Source organism: Mus pahari, chromosome 16 (assembly GCF_900095145.1).
Source record: "Mus pahari chromosome 16, PAHARI_EIJ_v1.1, whole genome shotgun sequence".
Taxonomy (NCBI): Eukaryota; Metazoa; Chordata; class Mammalia; order Rodentia; family Muridae; genus Mus; species Mus pahari.
The window spans coordinates 45,234,559-45,249,459 of record NC_034605.1 but is presented as its reverse complement, the minus strand read 5'-3'; positions in this window follow the sequence as shown (position 1 = coordinate 45,249,459).

Sequence of the window (14,901 nt, the reverse complement as noted above, 5' to 3'; positions counted from 1 at the left end):
GGTACCATTTTTGACAAAAGTTGGTTGGATCCCTCGCTATCTGGCTGAAGGGTAGCTCTCCTCTACTTCCTGTGCACTGCAGCACAAGCCTGCAGATGCCACATACACTCATCAGGTCCTAGGTGAGAGTGATGGGACTGCTGGATCAGAAGGACCAGTGGGATTCGCCAACTGAAACACATGCTCTGCTTGTTTGTAAAGTCACATACAGGTCAACAATCATGTGCCAGCAACTGCTGCTTGCTTGGGTCCTGGTTTCTGTCAGGCTTCATGTGGAGGAAGCTTTCTCTTGGAGATTGCCCTGTCCACGGTGCCGAGGGTGATGTTCCACCAGCTGCTTGAGGCCGTGAGCAACCATAAAGAATTGTTTCCACATAGGTCCCTGATACTTTCTCTTCCTGGACATTTTTGTTCAAGAGCATGAGCAAGCAGTGAGCACTTGAACTGAAACCGAAGCATTAGTAAGCGATGAGTTGACACGCCAGTGTGAGGTGGGTGGGGCGACAAGTGGGGACAGCATCTCCCTCCTCTCACCAAGCATAGTTACAATGCTCCATATTCTTTGATGTCTTCTTTCCCATAGAGGAAGTCCTTGGTACAAGTGAAGGAGGTTAAGTTAGCTCGTGGGAAAAAAAAAATGTCTCTTGGGTTGTGAGCGGTAAGTTGGCTCTTGCCCAAGAAATGTCCTCAAGGTGTGTGCCATGAGAGATGAAGTCACTTGGCTCATTTTACCAGCTTTGGGATGGCGTCAAGACCTGACAAAGCCAGGGAACACGTATGAGGAAACAAATCTAAGGCAGGACCGACCTTGTGGTGCTAGAGAGAGCTTCCGGCATGTAGTACAGTAGGAGCCTTGCCCAAGAGAAAAGACTGGAGAGGTCTTTACCTGAGAAGAAAAGCAAAGCCATGGGCAGCGAAGTGAACTCAGACTGAACAGGAACTTCCAGGCCCCAGCCTGACCAAGACACAAAGCTCCCTGAGGCAAGAGAAAGTCCTGGCAGTCCATCAAATTCTTCTTCAGTATTTATTTAGTTTAAAAAGAAACAAAAACAAAAACAAAAAAAACAAAAAACAGCTCTGTGTGTGTGTGTGTGTGTGTGTGTGTGTGTATGTGTCTAGAGGTGACCTTTCTTGAAGTGTAACACATGGAGTACAAAAAAAGAACATATACCATAACATATAACTGAAAAGACTCCACAAAATTAGTATATCCATGTTCCCTGCATCTACACCAGGCAGGAGAAGATCAGAATTTCATTGACTGTCTTCCACTCAATTAGTTTCTACTGATGAATCCGTTTGTTTTGTTTTGTTTTGTTTTCTGAGACAGAGTTTTTCTGTGTAGGACTTGCTATCCTATAACCCACTCTGTAAACCAGGCTGGCCTTGAACTCAGAGACCTGCTGGGACCAAAGGTGTGAGCTACCACCACTCAGCTCATCTGTTTGTTTTTGATTCAATGAGTTCTAAAGCTCTTCCTGTTCACAGGTTCCTTTTAACTCACTGAAGGCTGCCTCACACATGGCTAGTTTTGTTTCTCTGTAACCAGAGAGGAATCGTTACTCAAAATTTTAATTTGAAGACAGTAGTAAGTATGGACTGTAAGTCATTGTCCCCTAGGTACAGCAGTGTGTCGTCATTTATCTGATTTCAGAATGCCAAGCTGCTTGCTCTTGCTGTGACTGTCAAGTGGCTGGACATAGCACACTGTCACCATCCCTAATAACACACCTTAGTCTCCTCCTCTTGTGTATGGTAGAGGTTATTCACAGACTTCTGGGGGAAGCCTGAGGTTGTAGGTATTGCAGAAAACTATAATTTAGCATCTTCTTCATCTTGTCTAGGCATGGGATGGCAAACTGTGTTCATAATGTTTGCATTCTGAAGTTCAAGAGCAAAGCTGGCATGCATGGTTTTTTTTTTCCATTTGTCACAACTTAATCTCCACATATGATCTGGCTCCTTTTCAGCTTCTCTTCGACATATACAGATTGCTGACATCATTATTCCACTTTGGGGCCATTTTGAAATAACATGAACATCTCTTGAATGCAAGCATTGGTATACTAGCATAACCAAGAAAACTACTTAAGTAACATGAGGGATGTGTATTCAGTGAGATTACTTTGGATAAAGGTGAATGGAGATTTTATTACATTCAGCAATGTAAAACTTATGAACGATCTGTGTCTGATTTTCTGCTTACCACTTGCAGATTGTGGTTGCCCATGGCTAAATGAATCTTTGCAAAGAGAAAACCAGAGATGGTGGGAGGTTACTGTGTTCGTGTCAAGAGTAAAGAACACACGGTGCTAGGAAGGGGTGCTTTTAATTCTATTCAAGAGCACTGTGTACTTTAACAGACGTAGAACCAACCTCCTTTTTGCTATGGAACTATGGTGGCTATCTACATGAACAGGCCCTTCCCCTAGTTCCTAACAGGGGGCATGTTAGTATCATTTCTTTCTAACTGGTAACCCAGAAAGATGCCCAGTCTGTTATCAGATATGTGTGTCACAAAAGTCCTTTTTGTCCTGTAGCTTGACAAACCTTGTTCTCTTCTCTCTGAAGCCTCTCAAGACTCTCAGTTCATATCTGGAGATGAGCCTAAAGTCAAGGATTCCAAACATTCCCCCTCTCAACATGGCGTGGGGATTGTCAGTTCAGTTAACAGGCATTTAAAACATGCATTCCAGATGCTGAGGGCACAGAGAAATAGAATCCAGTCCATCTTGTAAAAGAGTGCACTGTCAAGCAAGGTATCAGTCAAGTAAGCAAATATTGGGCTGGAGACCCAAAGCCCTTGACTTCGAGGAGGGCAAAGAGGCATCCCTTGCACAAAGGAAACTTCTGAAAAGAATCTTGCTCCAGAAATAAGATTTCACCAGCAGAATCATGAAAAACAAAACAATAAGAACAAAAACCCCACAAAAGGACTGTTTAAAAAAAAAAAACAGAATAAATTTACAGCAAGGTTGCGAAATGGCTGACATTAGTGTATTTTCAATTATAGTAGACACCATGTGTCGGTGCCATGTGAATGTTTACTGAAAAAGAGTAGGCCTAGGATCCAGCACTGCTGGATCTTAATTTCTGGGACTGGGGACTGGAACTCTTCAGTTTGGCGATCTTTCTAGGTGATCCTGTTATACTTGAAACTTTGGGAATGGTGTTCAAGAGTGACAATACAGACAGGAGGTAAAGACAGAAGTGAAGTAAAACTGGGATAAATGTTGGGGCACTCGGGGAAGGAAGGGTTTCTAGGATGTACAGGAGCCTGTCTGTATCTGGACTTTATATGGAGTATTTATCTTCACTATTATACCATGTGGTAGACATTACCATCTATGTATTATAGACGAATAGACAAAGACCCAGGAAGCAAATTAGCTTACAAATGTCACAATGATGACACATCTATGATTGAAGCCAGGTGTGTCTGAACACAACACAGTGACCACGATTTTAACCACCTAACCACCCTTGTCCAACATTCCTGTATTAGCTGTGCTGTTCTGGTTTTGTTTGTTTTTGTGTTTGTTCTGATTATGAACAATAACTCATTCCACTTAGTGTTCTTATTCTCCACAAGGGGTACTGAGACCTTTGTGTTCCTTACTAGAAGCACGGGGATCATCAGTGACAAGTGAACTCCAGTCCCTGGGACTTCAGTCCAGCAGTCCCACGACAGAGATTTGACTCTGGCTCCTGTGAGCACCTAGTTTCTGGCCATATCTTCCTTTGATGTCATGATCTTGATATTTGATAGCTGATAGTCTCGGTTGGGTAAATTTTCAGAGAACTTGGTCTGCGGCCCTTCTTTTTAATCTGTTTTGAGGTCAAATCAGTTAAGAATTAGTCTTATTGCATTCAGATATATGCAGGCTGGGTGAAATCATTGTGAACTTCGGAAGCCATTTCTCTTGCTGAGTCTTTGTCTTTATCCATGCTCTAGAGATAAGAAGTATTGTTGGTGTGATTATACATGGACATTAATGTCTGGGTGGGAGACATTTGCCTTTCTGGGTTTATACTAAACAAATGACTGAAACTTTAGAATTCAAACTGAATTTTCTTTGTAAATGCTTTCATGTGTTTTGATAGATAATTTGGAAAGTCAGTTGTCTCTTATTGTGTGGTATTTTTCTAATCTCTTCATGGTATTAATGAACCAAATTTTAATTGTTTGCATGACAGATAGGGATTTACATAAATTGACTATCCTGTAATTTATCAGAAATTCAGAATTCTTGACTTTTAATACTGTGGGAGGTGGGAAAGGTTTTTTGTTTTGTTTTATTTTGTTTTGTTTGTCTTTTTTAGACAAGATAGTTCAGGATGACTAGAACAATCTTGCCATTCTCCTGCCTCAAGCTCGGATTATAGTCATGTACCCTGAGCCCCCCTATCATATATAGAAAATAATTCAGAAACAATTTCAGCATTCAAATTCACATACTTCAGGTACAGTTTTGTCAATTAGACTATTTCAGTAATTTTAGTTTAATAAACGGACTCATCAGCAGTAAATATAATAGAAGTAAAGACTTTGATTATACATAGGCATAGGCTTCCTAAATATATACAGGTTCACATAATGAATGAGCTAGCATCGTTTTGTTAAGTGTTCAAAAAGATAAAAACTATAAATTGTGCTTAACTGATTCGAGTCCTACTGACAGTGTACCTTCAGTGGTAATTATGTTTTGCTGTGTATGAGCTTGAAGACAATTTACAAGATATTTAAGAAAATTCAGCCTTGGGCTGGTAGTTGAGTCAATGCAAGATTGCTCTCCAGATATGCAGAAATAATTATTAATATGTGTCTACAATTTTAAGGAAACATAGCATAGAGGAATTGCAAGAATATATTATAGAAACTTCTTAGTAGAAACCTTTATTGTTGTTGTTAGTCTGGCTGTTTTATTCATATTCACTTGTGGGATTTCTTTTTTTAAGATTTATTTATTTATTATATGTAAGTACATTGTCTTCAGACACTCCAGTAGAGGGCGTCAGATCTTGTTACAGATGGTTATGAGTCACCATGTGGTTGCTGGGATTTGAACTCTGGACCTTTGGAAGAGCAGTCGGGTGCTCTTACCCACTGAGCCATCTCACCAGCCCCACTTGTGGGATTTTTAAGAAAGAGTTTCAGAAAACTAGGTTTGGGTTCCCTCTGTGGTAAATAAGTAGTATCCCCGCCCCCATCCATGGCCGATTGGTTTTTCCCCTAATGAAAGTTTGTGAAAGGCGATTTCTTTGTCTTCTGTGTCATCTGCCCAGATGAGAAATGTTCTGTGCCTTTCCAGCATCACATGCCGCAGTTTGTATGAAGCTTACTGCACCTTCATCTGCCGGTGCTGATGTAAGTATCATAAGCTGGGTGGCTTGCAAATAGCAGATGTGTACTTCTCACCGTCCTGGAGGCTGGAAGTCTAAGAACAAGGTGAAAATGGGCCAGTGTCTGGTGAATGGCTGGCTTGCTGATTCCTAGACTTTACATCCTCACTGCCTGCTCACGGGTCCTGGCAGAAGACAGTTCTCTGGGCCCTCCTCAAAGGAACACTCTCCATCATGACTTCATCAACATCCCCCACAAAGGCCCCTTCGCCTGATACCCACATATGGATCATTGAGTTCTAACTTTACTGTAAGCTGGCTGGCTTGCTGATTCCTCAACTTTATGAACAAATAGGTAGTCAAGTGCTGTTTCTTAGCTAAGATATCACCTTAGCCTAATTGTCAATTCTCATGACATTTTTAAAATTTTTCCTTCTTGAGATATATTATTACTATTAGTATCATTATTATGTGTATGTGTGTGCACACGTGCATGTGCACGCATGTGATGTGTATGGGGTGGAGAGCATACACATGCAGGAGTCTGCTCTCTCCACCATGGGTTCAGAGGGTTGGACTCGGGTTTTCAGACTTGAGTGGCAAGTGCTTTTACTTGCTGAGCCATTCCCACCAGACTTTAAGATCACATCTAATGACATCTTTTATGTCTGAAACTCTCTCTGAACTTTTTTCTAGTGTCCTTGGAAAGTTAGGAGACTCATTTGGATTTTCTTAGGGGAAAAAAAAAATGGGGATAGACAAAATGTCATCAATCTTTACCCCAACATGTAGGCTATCTATATGCAAAGTTCCCAGAGAATTTTCAATACTACCACTGCCCAAGGTGTCTAAGTATTCATCACATTGCTAGCTCTGCCTCACCTCTGCAAACCACACTATACAGCACATCTCCCTTAGCTGTGGGGAACGTTGCCAGACCCCTGGATGATGCCTGTCGTCAGGTAATACCAAGACCCCCAGTGTAATGGCTTTTCTATCTCAGTTGGTGTTTATCAAGTTCAGTGGTCATAAATTTTTGCACTCTGAAATGCAATGGCAAACCTAGCACGGGTTTCTTTTTCTTTCCCCCACAGTTTCATAGGATTCATTATGTATACCACAAAGTATCAGAGCCCAGAAGACAGTGTCAAATTCCCTGGAACTGGAGTTAGAGGCATGAGCTACCATGTGGGTGCTAGGAACCAAATCCAGGTCCTCTTGCAGAGGCAAGAGCAGTAAGCTCTCTTATGCACCAAGCTATCTCTCCAAGCCTCCAAGAATAATGCTTGATTATTTTCCTAAATTGAAAAATATCGGTTCTTCCTTGAAAATAGAAATTACTATGCCTAGGACTGCTGTGTAGATTTTTTTTTTTTTGGATTAGCTTTTATTGCCTTGTTTTGTATGCCACGGGAACAACCGGCTTTTCTTGTTGGCTGCATTATTCTCATATTGAGCCGTCAACTTACTCTCACTAGTAATAAATTAACTATGGCTGGGCCACACCTTTCCCTATCCAGATTGTTTTCATTTTTCTCTGATGCATCGGAGGGAGGTGTTGGGAATCAGCTGCTGGGCAAGACCTCTTGATCTTCAGGATAGAGAAGTGCCTTCCTAGCCCTGGCCAAAAGGGCTGTGCTTGACACTCTGGGCCCAGGCTTCTTCTGATAGTGTCCCTTAGAAGCTGAGGACATAGCAAGAGGCCCAGTCAATGTGTGCAGACCTCTGGCTGAGGAGCAGATGGACACACAGGGCTGCCAACTCTGCCTGAATGGAGCAAGAATTCATTACTGGGGAAGGAATAGCTGACAGAGTGTTGCGGGGTTTGTTTGGAATGTGGACATTCTAATATCCTGTGTCCTGGATCTTAAGCTACTATAAGTCCCAGCAATTTAATGAGCTATTCATTATGATGAGCTATTCATAAGTGATGTATTCCTTTCTCTGCTTGGGACTCCTCTGGATTGGAGGAAGTCTTGAGTGTTGTTTTTTTTTTTAATTGTCATAGCAATGCAATTCTTTGTGTAAGTTTGGTAAGGATCTGTCTTTCTTGTTGCCGTGACCTAATTGGACATTGTGGTTATATAACTAATAACTAAGGACATTGTCTGTGATAGCATACTTGAGACTGTTTAGTGGCTCAGATAGAACCAGAAACTTTTAAAGAAGTCAGATTTGCTTTAGGGGGATGACACAACAAGGCCTTCACTGGCAAACAGACCTGATTTCTAGTTTAGACCCAAATATGGGGGTCACCTGTTGGTCAACTCAGCATCAGATGATCTTAGGGGATTCAGAGTGAATATTTTTCCAAACTTACAAATACTACAGGTACACTCTAGAGGTGAGCTTTTGGCATATATATATATATATATATATATATATATATATATATATATTCCAGTCTGAAATTTCTTATGAGAATTTCTAAATGGCTAGTTCAAAAAGTCTGCTTGTTAGATTATCACTCTTGCCTTGCCTAATTAAGTGCCTCTGAAACCCTGCACCACCCTCATTTTCTAATGAGGTTAATAATAGTGGCAAGGTAATATTTCTGATTGAACATGTGTGGCCTTAGAAATTCTGTGTCTTATCAGAAGCTGATCATCGGGTACACACTCTTCCAGGCCATCACACTGCCATTCTCCCCCACGCTTTGCACAGTTCTAGATCACTTTTTTCAATGGCACGCAACCGACGAACATGCAAACTCTGTTTTGTCTCGAGAAATTTTAATTGACTCGCTCTTCAGCTGTGGGAAAACCAGTTTTGGTACCTATCTGTCAACTGGATTGGATCTTCTCGTGATCCCAAGCTGCCAACCCTTATCTGACTTCCAGTCCCTCCAGTTTCTCTCAAGGTTTAACATTAATCCTTCAAACTGGCATTTCTAATGTTTCTCTCTGCCACTTGACCTAGTTCCTAGATCTCTATGGGAACTCTAGGCCATAGATAACCTCAGATCCAATCTATTATTATTATTATTATTATTATTATTATTATTTTACTGAAAATGCACTACAAGGTTTAGCCCTATGTATGGCCTTACATCTAGTGTTTCAAGGACTTGCTGTTGTTGCCTGCTTTGAATCTTCGTGCAAAGGGTCAGCAAGAAAGAAGGCTTGAACAGAGTCTCCAAAGACCCCATTGCTCCCCATGATCCAAGGAGCTCCAGGAACCTCACCTGGAAGTTCTACAGTTCTAACATAAAAAGGGAGTTCCTTGGCGTCTAACCATACTGGCAAGAAAGAAACTATTCTAAAGACAGACACGTTTGCCAGTTGCTTTGGCTGTCAGACAATAGAAAAAAAATCATCCCTAAGGAATTAAAATCCCCCCACCCAAAAATACCACACAGATGGGGAGAGAATGGCTGAAGCCCTGGCCCCAGCCGAAGGAGAGCGTTCCCTCAAGTTATCCAGGTGATCCTCCAGATGCTGGTGATCAACAATGAGGCAGGACTCTGCCTCAATCATGGCTCCGTAATTACACAAATCTCTTGCATTCTATCAAACCTAAACTCCATCTAAGTACCCTGGACTTCGGAGGCCACCCAATGGTTTTACTTGTTCCTCTTCCCAGTATGACCACATTGAAGAAATTATCTTCCTCTTCTCTTTACTCTTCTGGGTCTCCTTAACTGGCATTTGGGGAGGGGTTCAAAAATCAGGCTTGTGGTGGTTTCCGGGATCCAGGTTCAAACCCCCAATAAGCCAGTAACACCGAGACCTCTAAGAATCCATTGGACTGCTTGCCCTCAGTATTTGACTCACAACTCTGTTTTTGCATATACCTTTATAGTAATGCTTCAGTCCCATGAAAGCTTGCTTGCTTTCTCCTTCCTTCCTTCCTTCCTTCCTTCCTTCCTTCCTTCCTTCCTTCCTTCCTTCCTTCCTTCTTTCCTGCTATCTTCCTTTCTTCTTTCCTTCCTTCCTTCCTTCCTTCCTTTCTTTCTTTCTTTCTTTCTTTCTTTCTTTCTTTCTTTCTTTCTTTCTTTCTTTCTTTCTCCTCTTCCCCCTCCTCTTCCTCCTCCTCCTTCAGGGTCTTCTGAGGTAGGGTTTCTCTCTGTAGTCCTGGCTGTCCTGGAACTCACTCAGTAATACAGGCTGGTCTCGAACTCAGAGTACTGCCTGCCTCTGCCTCTCGAGTGTTAAGATTAAAGGCATACATCACCATTACTTATTCCCAGCTGCAGCTTTCTTGTAAGGTGCCTAGGCTGCTAAACCCTGAAACCCTGACTAAGATCATCCCCATCGCCGTGTAGATGGCATAACTGGTGTGGCAGGAACAGCGTCACTTCTCTGAGAAACTCTACAGAGACCTTCCTTGCTTCACACTGCTCAAGAGGCTGATGAGGATCCGGAATGTTCTAGGGCTGAATGGTATTCATCTTGAGCATAAAAAGAGGGTTGAGTTTTACCTACGCATCATGTTCCTCAAGAAATCAACTACTTTTTTGGGTTGTAAAAAATGATGAGCCAAAGAGGGCCAGTGTGCTCCCACCATTTCCCTCCATATTTTCACAATGAATGGAGAAGGCCAGACCTCTCTTTCCTCCGAATTCCTAAAGACTCATGGATGGCTCCTCTGAGGAACCCATCTTTGTAAAAGTCCAGGTCTCCTTTCTCTTCTTTATTAATGATCAATATTCTTGCTGTAACTGTCTAAATAAAATGACCTTCTTAATTGTCCAGTATACTTTGTCTTTTGCCCAACAGGGCACCTAGTGGCCATTAGCTAGAGCAAAATGAACTAGTCTTTAGGGACCAAACCCAGAAACCAAGCTCCACAGCCATCCCTGTTGCTAATCATACTTCAGCAAACTGTCCAACCCCAATGGGCAACCAAGTTGATGTGTAAATTAAGCACTTCATTCCCCTAACTCGAATGGAAATTCTTAATCTGTAGAAGAGGTATTTGTAACCGTGGTGGAGGTTTTGAGTATTAAATAATTTTACTTTTGATTAAGAACAGACTTTTGCATATTTTATAGTACTGGGTAGAAATCAAGTTAAAAATCCCCAAATTTCGTTTAACTCCATTGGAAATGCTTTCTTTTTATTAAAAAAAAGAAAAAAGAAAAAAATTTCAATCAATACCATTTTGGATTTCTCTATCAATGTTCTGCTGATTTAAGATTTTCACTACCATTGATTTAATTATTCTCTCTGGTCTTTACCAAGATAACTTAAAGAGAAAAAAAAAAAAAAAAACAGCACTGCTTGCAGAACTTACAGCTGCTTGTTTCTGGTGCTTGTTTTGGTTGTGTTTCTTTAAGAGCTCCAGTGCCGCTGTATTCATTATCGTGGTTGAATTCAAATATGATAATTTGTAATGATCCAGATTCCTGCCTCCCTTCCCTGTGAGTCAATGGTGTGAGCGTGTTAGGCTGTTCTGTTCTACTGAGTCATCTGTAGACAAAACGGTTTGTTGAGAAGCCTCCATACCTTTGATTGGATCTTGAAACTCTTGCATGGGATTGTGCTTAGGCAGTGAATCCGTGAAGAACAATTCTCAACCAATCTCTCTTCTCATCGTGTTCTCCCTCCCTCCTTCACCTGTCCCTTTTACTTTTACTACAGAGGAGTTTATTACACCATAATTTCATGGCGGTTTATTTTTTCTGAATTAAAAGAAAAAATCTTACTGAGTAAATTATCTGAGTGTGTAACTCTTACTAACTGCCTAGCATTAGATCAAGTGGCCCTTAATTTCAAGACGTTTAAACTCAAGGAGTTTCCTCATCAACAAAATAGTACAAGAAAAAAAAAATCCCAAAATACAAAAACTACCAGCTTCCACTGGGTGTTTCCAAATGCAAACTTGTGCTTGCAAAGCTCTCCCAAGAACATCTGATATGGGATAGTGTTAGCCACCATGTGCATTTGCCTTGGACATTATTATGAATTCCATTGGCTTGGAAACATTTTCTATTCCTTATAAGTTGTAGACACACACATCTGATTGACTGTATCAACATTTTAGTGGGTTGAAGAAAGCAAATCATAGCCATTATATCTACATTCTAAGTTTTACAGATGTTAAGATAGCAATAGCTAGGATTAGCTTCAAAGTAACCTAGGATGGCGGCCAGGATGTATGGTATAGGTAGATGAAATGATGTCAATCATAGCTTGACACTTATTAAATCTGTAAGTTGGTACATCTCGTTTATTACATTCATCTTACTAATGTAGGATATGGTTGAAGATGCCATGAGTACAAATCTTAAACTCCATATGTCCATGCGGATAAGTACAAATTTTAAACTGAGCATGCTCAATGTTGAAGTTCAATCATTTCCAACCTTTCCTTTTACTCTGGCCCTTCTTTTATGGTCCTTGTCTCAATCGATGGTACTCTGCCCCACCATATGCAGAAGATAGTGATGAAAGATAAAATGAAGGATAACAAGAAACATTTTAAAATTTAGTTTACCTTTGTGTTAACTGACTAAAACTTTGGGTACATGTTCTTATTGTGAGAATGATGCATAAGACAGGTTGGAACAGACAGATGTAGAAAGAATTCCCTACTGAGTCCCTAGTCTACCACTGTGAATAAACTTTAATAAGGAAATTTGGGCCACACAAACTTTCTGAAAAGTAAGTATACAAAATTTTCATATCAAATTCTTCTAACTCTTCTGTAGTCTAATTACATCTATTGGAAGAATGTCAACCCCCTCCATCACTTTATCATAATTCAAAACCTATGTATGTTTTTATAAATTAATTGGGTAGGTATCTGTTAGTTGGCATGTTAGAAGCTAGAGACACTAAGGAAGGTCTACAGGACCTTTAGCCTGATCTCAGGATAAAGGTTCTAGGGTTAATCCAAGGTCCAGAACACTTCTGTGAGACCAAGGTGATTCTGAAACTCTGACTTGCTTTAGGCGTTATCCTGATCTACAGTTATCATGTGCTTGTGGTTCCTAGCCATGGGTTCAGCCATGTCATGCTTCCTAGCCATGGGTTCAGAAGATTTAGAGCATTGCCAAACATTCATCAAATGCATCCTATTTAAATAATAAATCGCCTCCCCACTCTTTCATGGCCTAAGTTGACCTAAGAAGGAAAGACGCACCTTCTTAAGTGATACCTTCCGCGATGATCTTCCTGAAGCAGAACCAGGCTTTACCAAGCCTCTGCCTGCACTCTGCCTTGAGTTTGCACAACTGTAAAATTAGTCTGCTAAAAGTTTCCAAGGGAAAAAAAAAAAAAAAAGGAGACCTCACAATATTTCTAGGTCTTCCAAAGGATCCCAGAATATAAACAAGGGGACATGCACAGTGAGAGGGACAGCTATGAAGCTGATGGGCTTCTAAGTCCTGACATCTCTGAGACACTGGTATGCCACTCAGGGATGCTGGAAAAGACAATGGCATAATACATACATACATACATGCATACGTACATACATACATACACACACATATACAGGGACATGACATGTAGATGACTATGACTTGGGAAATGTAGAAATTATTACCTCCTGCTTGATCAATAGCCATAGGCACAAGAATTCTAGAAATTTCACATAGAGACCAACCCCTTTTCTCCATCACATGCCCTCGTCCCAATCCAGCATCTGCAGACTTCATACCTGTAGACCAGTTGAAGTTCACTTGGGGCCTGCTCTACAATTTGTCCTAATCCAATGTCAGTGGTAGCTGGTTACTGTGAATAACATCCCTGAATATTTTCACAGCAATTTGGGCAGAAGGGGCATGGGTTTCCTCAGAATATGAAAGAGAAGAATAATATAGAAACAGGACATTCTGAGCTGGCAAAACTACTTTGAGATTCCTGATGGGTTGTATCCTAGGGTATCAGCATCTTGTCATGGCTAGGATATATCCTCCTCTCTGTCTTATCCCGTGGTATCAGTCCTATCTCTCTGTCTCATTGGTATCAGCATCTTGTCATGGCTAGGATACATCCTCCTCTCTGTCTTATCCCGTGGTATCAGTTCTATCTCTGTCTCCTCATTGCCCAGCATTTGAAGTGACATGGTGATCCTGACCCTGCTATTCATCATTGCAGCTTCTTCCCTGTGCTGGCTTCAGGGACAGCAGTGGTTAATAAAGCCCTCAGTGACACCAGGGTTGGAGATGGGTATTACCCATCTTAGCGAGTGTTCTGCCCACTCTGCTTTGAAGTGATGAAGTTAGGTAGCTGACAAAGTGCCATCCACTGGGAGTTTTCCCAGTGAAAACCTCTCAAACATTGATTTTTTTTTCCCCAAGGAGAAAAAACAAAACAAAACAAAACACAGTTCCACTCACAGCCTACTCACAAACAGACACAACCTTCCTTTCTCCCCAATTTAGGAAGGAAGAAACCTCTTCTGATCTGAAAAAGTTTACAGAAAAACAACAACAACAGAAAACCGGGGATCTTTAGTTTCACTACTGCTATTTGTCTGAGGTCTCTGGAGAAGCCACGAGTTTGGTGTATCTGTCTCCTTGGATGTCAAAGGACTTTGTATAGTGGCCCCAGCTTCCTGACAGGGTTCTGGTGAGAAGGTGACTCACAGGTGGAAAGGAAGTGAGAATGCTGTGGGAAGCCAACTTCTTTACAAAGACTTGACTGACTGAAATCTAGAAGGCCATGGAGAGTCACTAACAGAGCATCCCTCCTGAATGTCAGACTAGATGCTCTGGCCCTGCAATTGTAGAGAGGTGAGGGAATGAATGAATTCCATTGAGAACAAGTTGTTGTAACATATTAAGATTTGGGACTTAAAAACCAGCCTTTTCAAGACTTTGGGAAGATAAACGCCACCTTGCATTATAGAGCAAATGCCACTCCACTAAAAGAATTCTCTTTGACTCATTGGAGTTTCATTTGGTAAATAAATCTAAACGTGATTGAATGTTTTCCTAGCTACTCATGTAATGATTCAATAAGACTTATACACCTCTTCAAGGGCCTCTCACCCCACCCCACAGGCTGCCATTTTCTGTACTGCCAGGAATCCAGCCCAGGGCTGGTGGAAGCTAGACAAATGCTTTACCAGAGAGCTCCAGCTCTGACTGGACCAGCTAACTTTATCTGAGAAGCTGGGAGGTGAAGCTTTCCTGGGGACTGCTTTGCCCACCAGCCTCCCAGAACACCCCCCCCCTTTTTTTAGGTTTGCTTGAGTGCCTCTTCCAGATGAACTCCAGAAATCTGGAGGTGAACCAGCGGTCTCTGTGGCGCTCAAGCTTGTCAGCTTTGTAGAAGCCCCTGCTTGCTGTATGACTTCAGTACTCCCCCACCCCACCCCACCCTGACTCCCCCGTCCCATCCCCCCAACCCCCTTGTCTCTGGGTCTCTGTTTTCTTTTCTTTCCAGAAAAGAAACAATCAGCGAAGTTCCAATTTGATCTTAGAAAGTCTCTTTCCAAGGGAACTCGAGCTGAATATCATTCCCCTCACTGCTAGGCTGTGGAGCAGCACAGGTGGAATTCAAACCCATGGTTTTCATCAGTCAAGAAGCTAATCCCCAGGGAAAAGAAAGCACTCATTAGTGGGCTTCTCTCTCCCCATCCCTGCCAAACGTCACCGCATCCCTC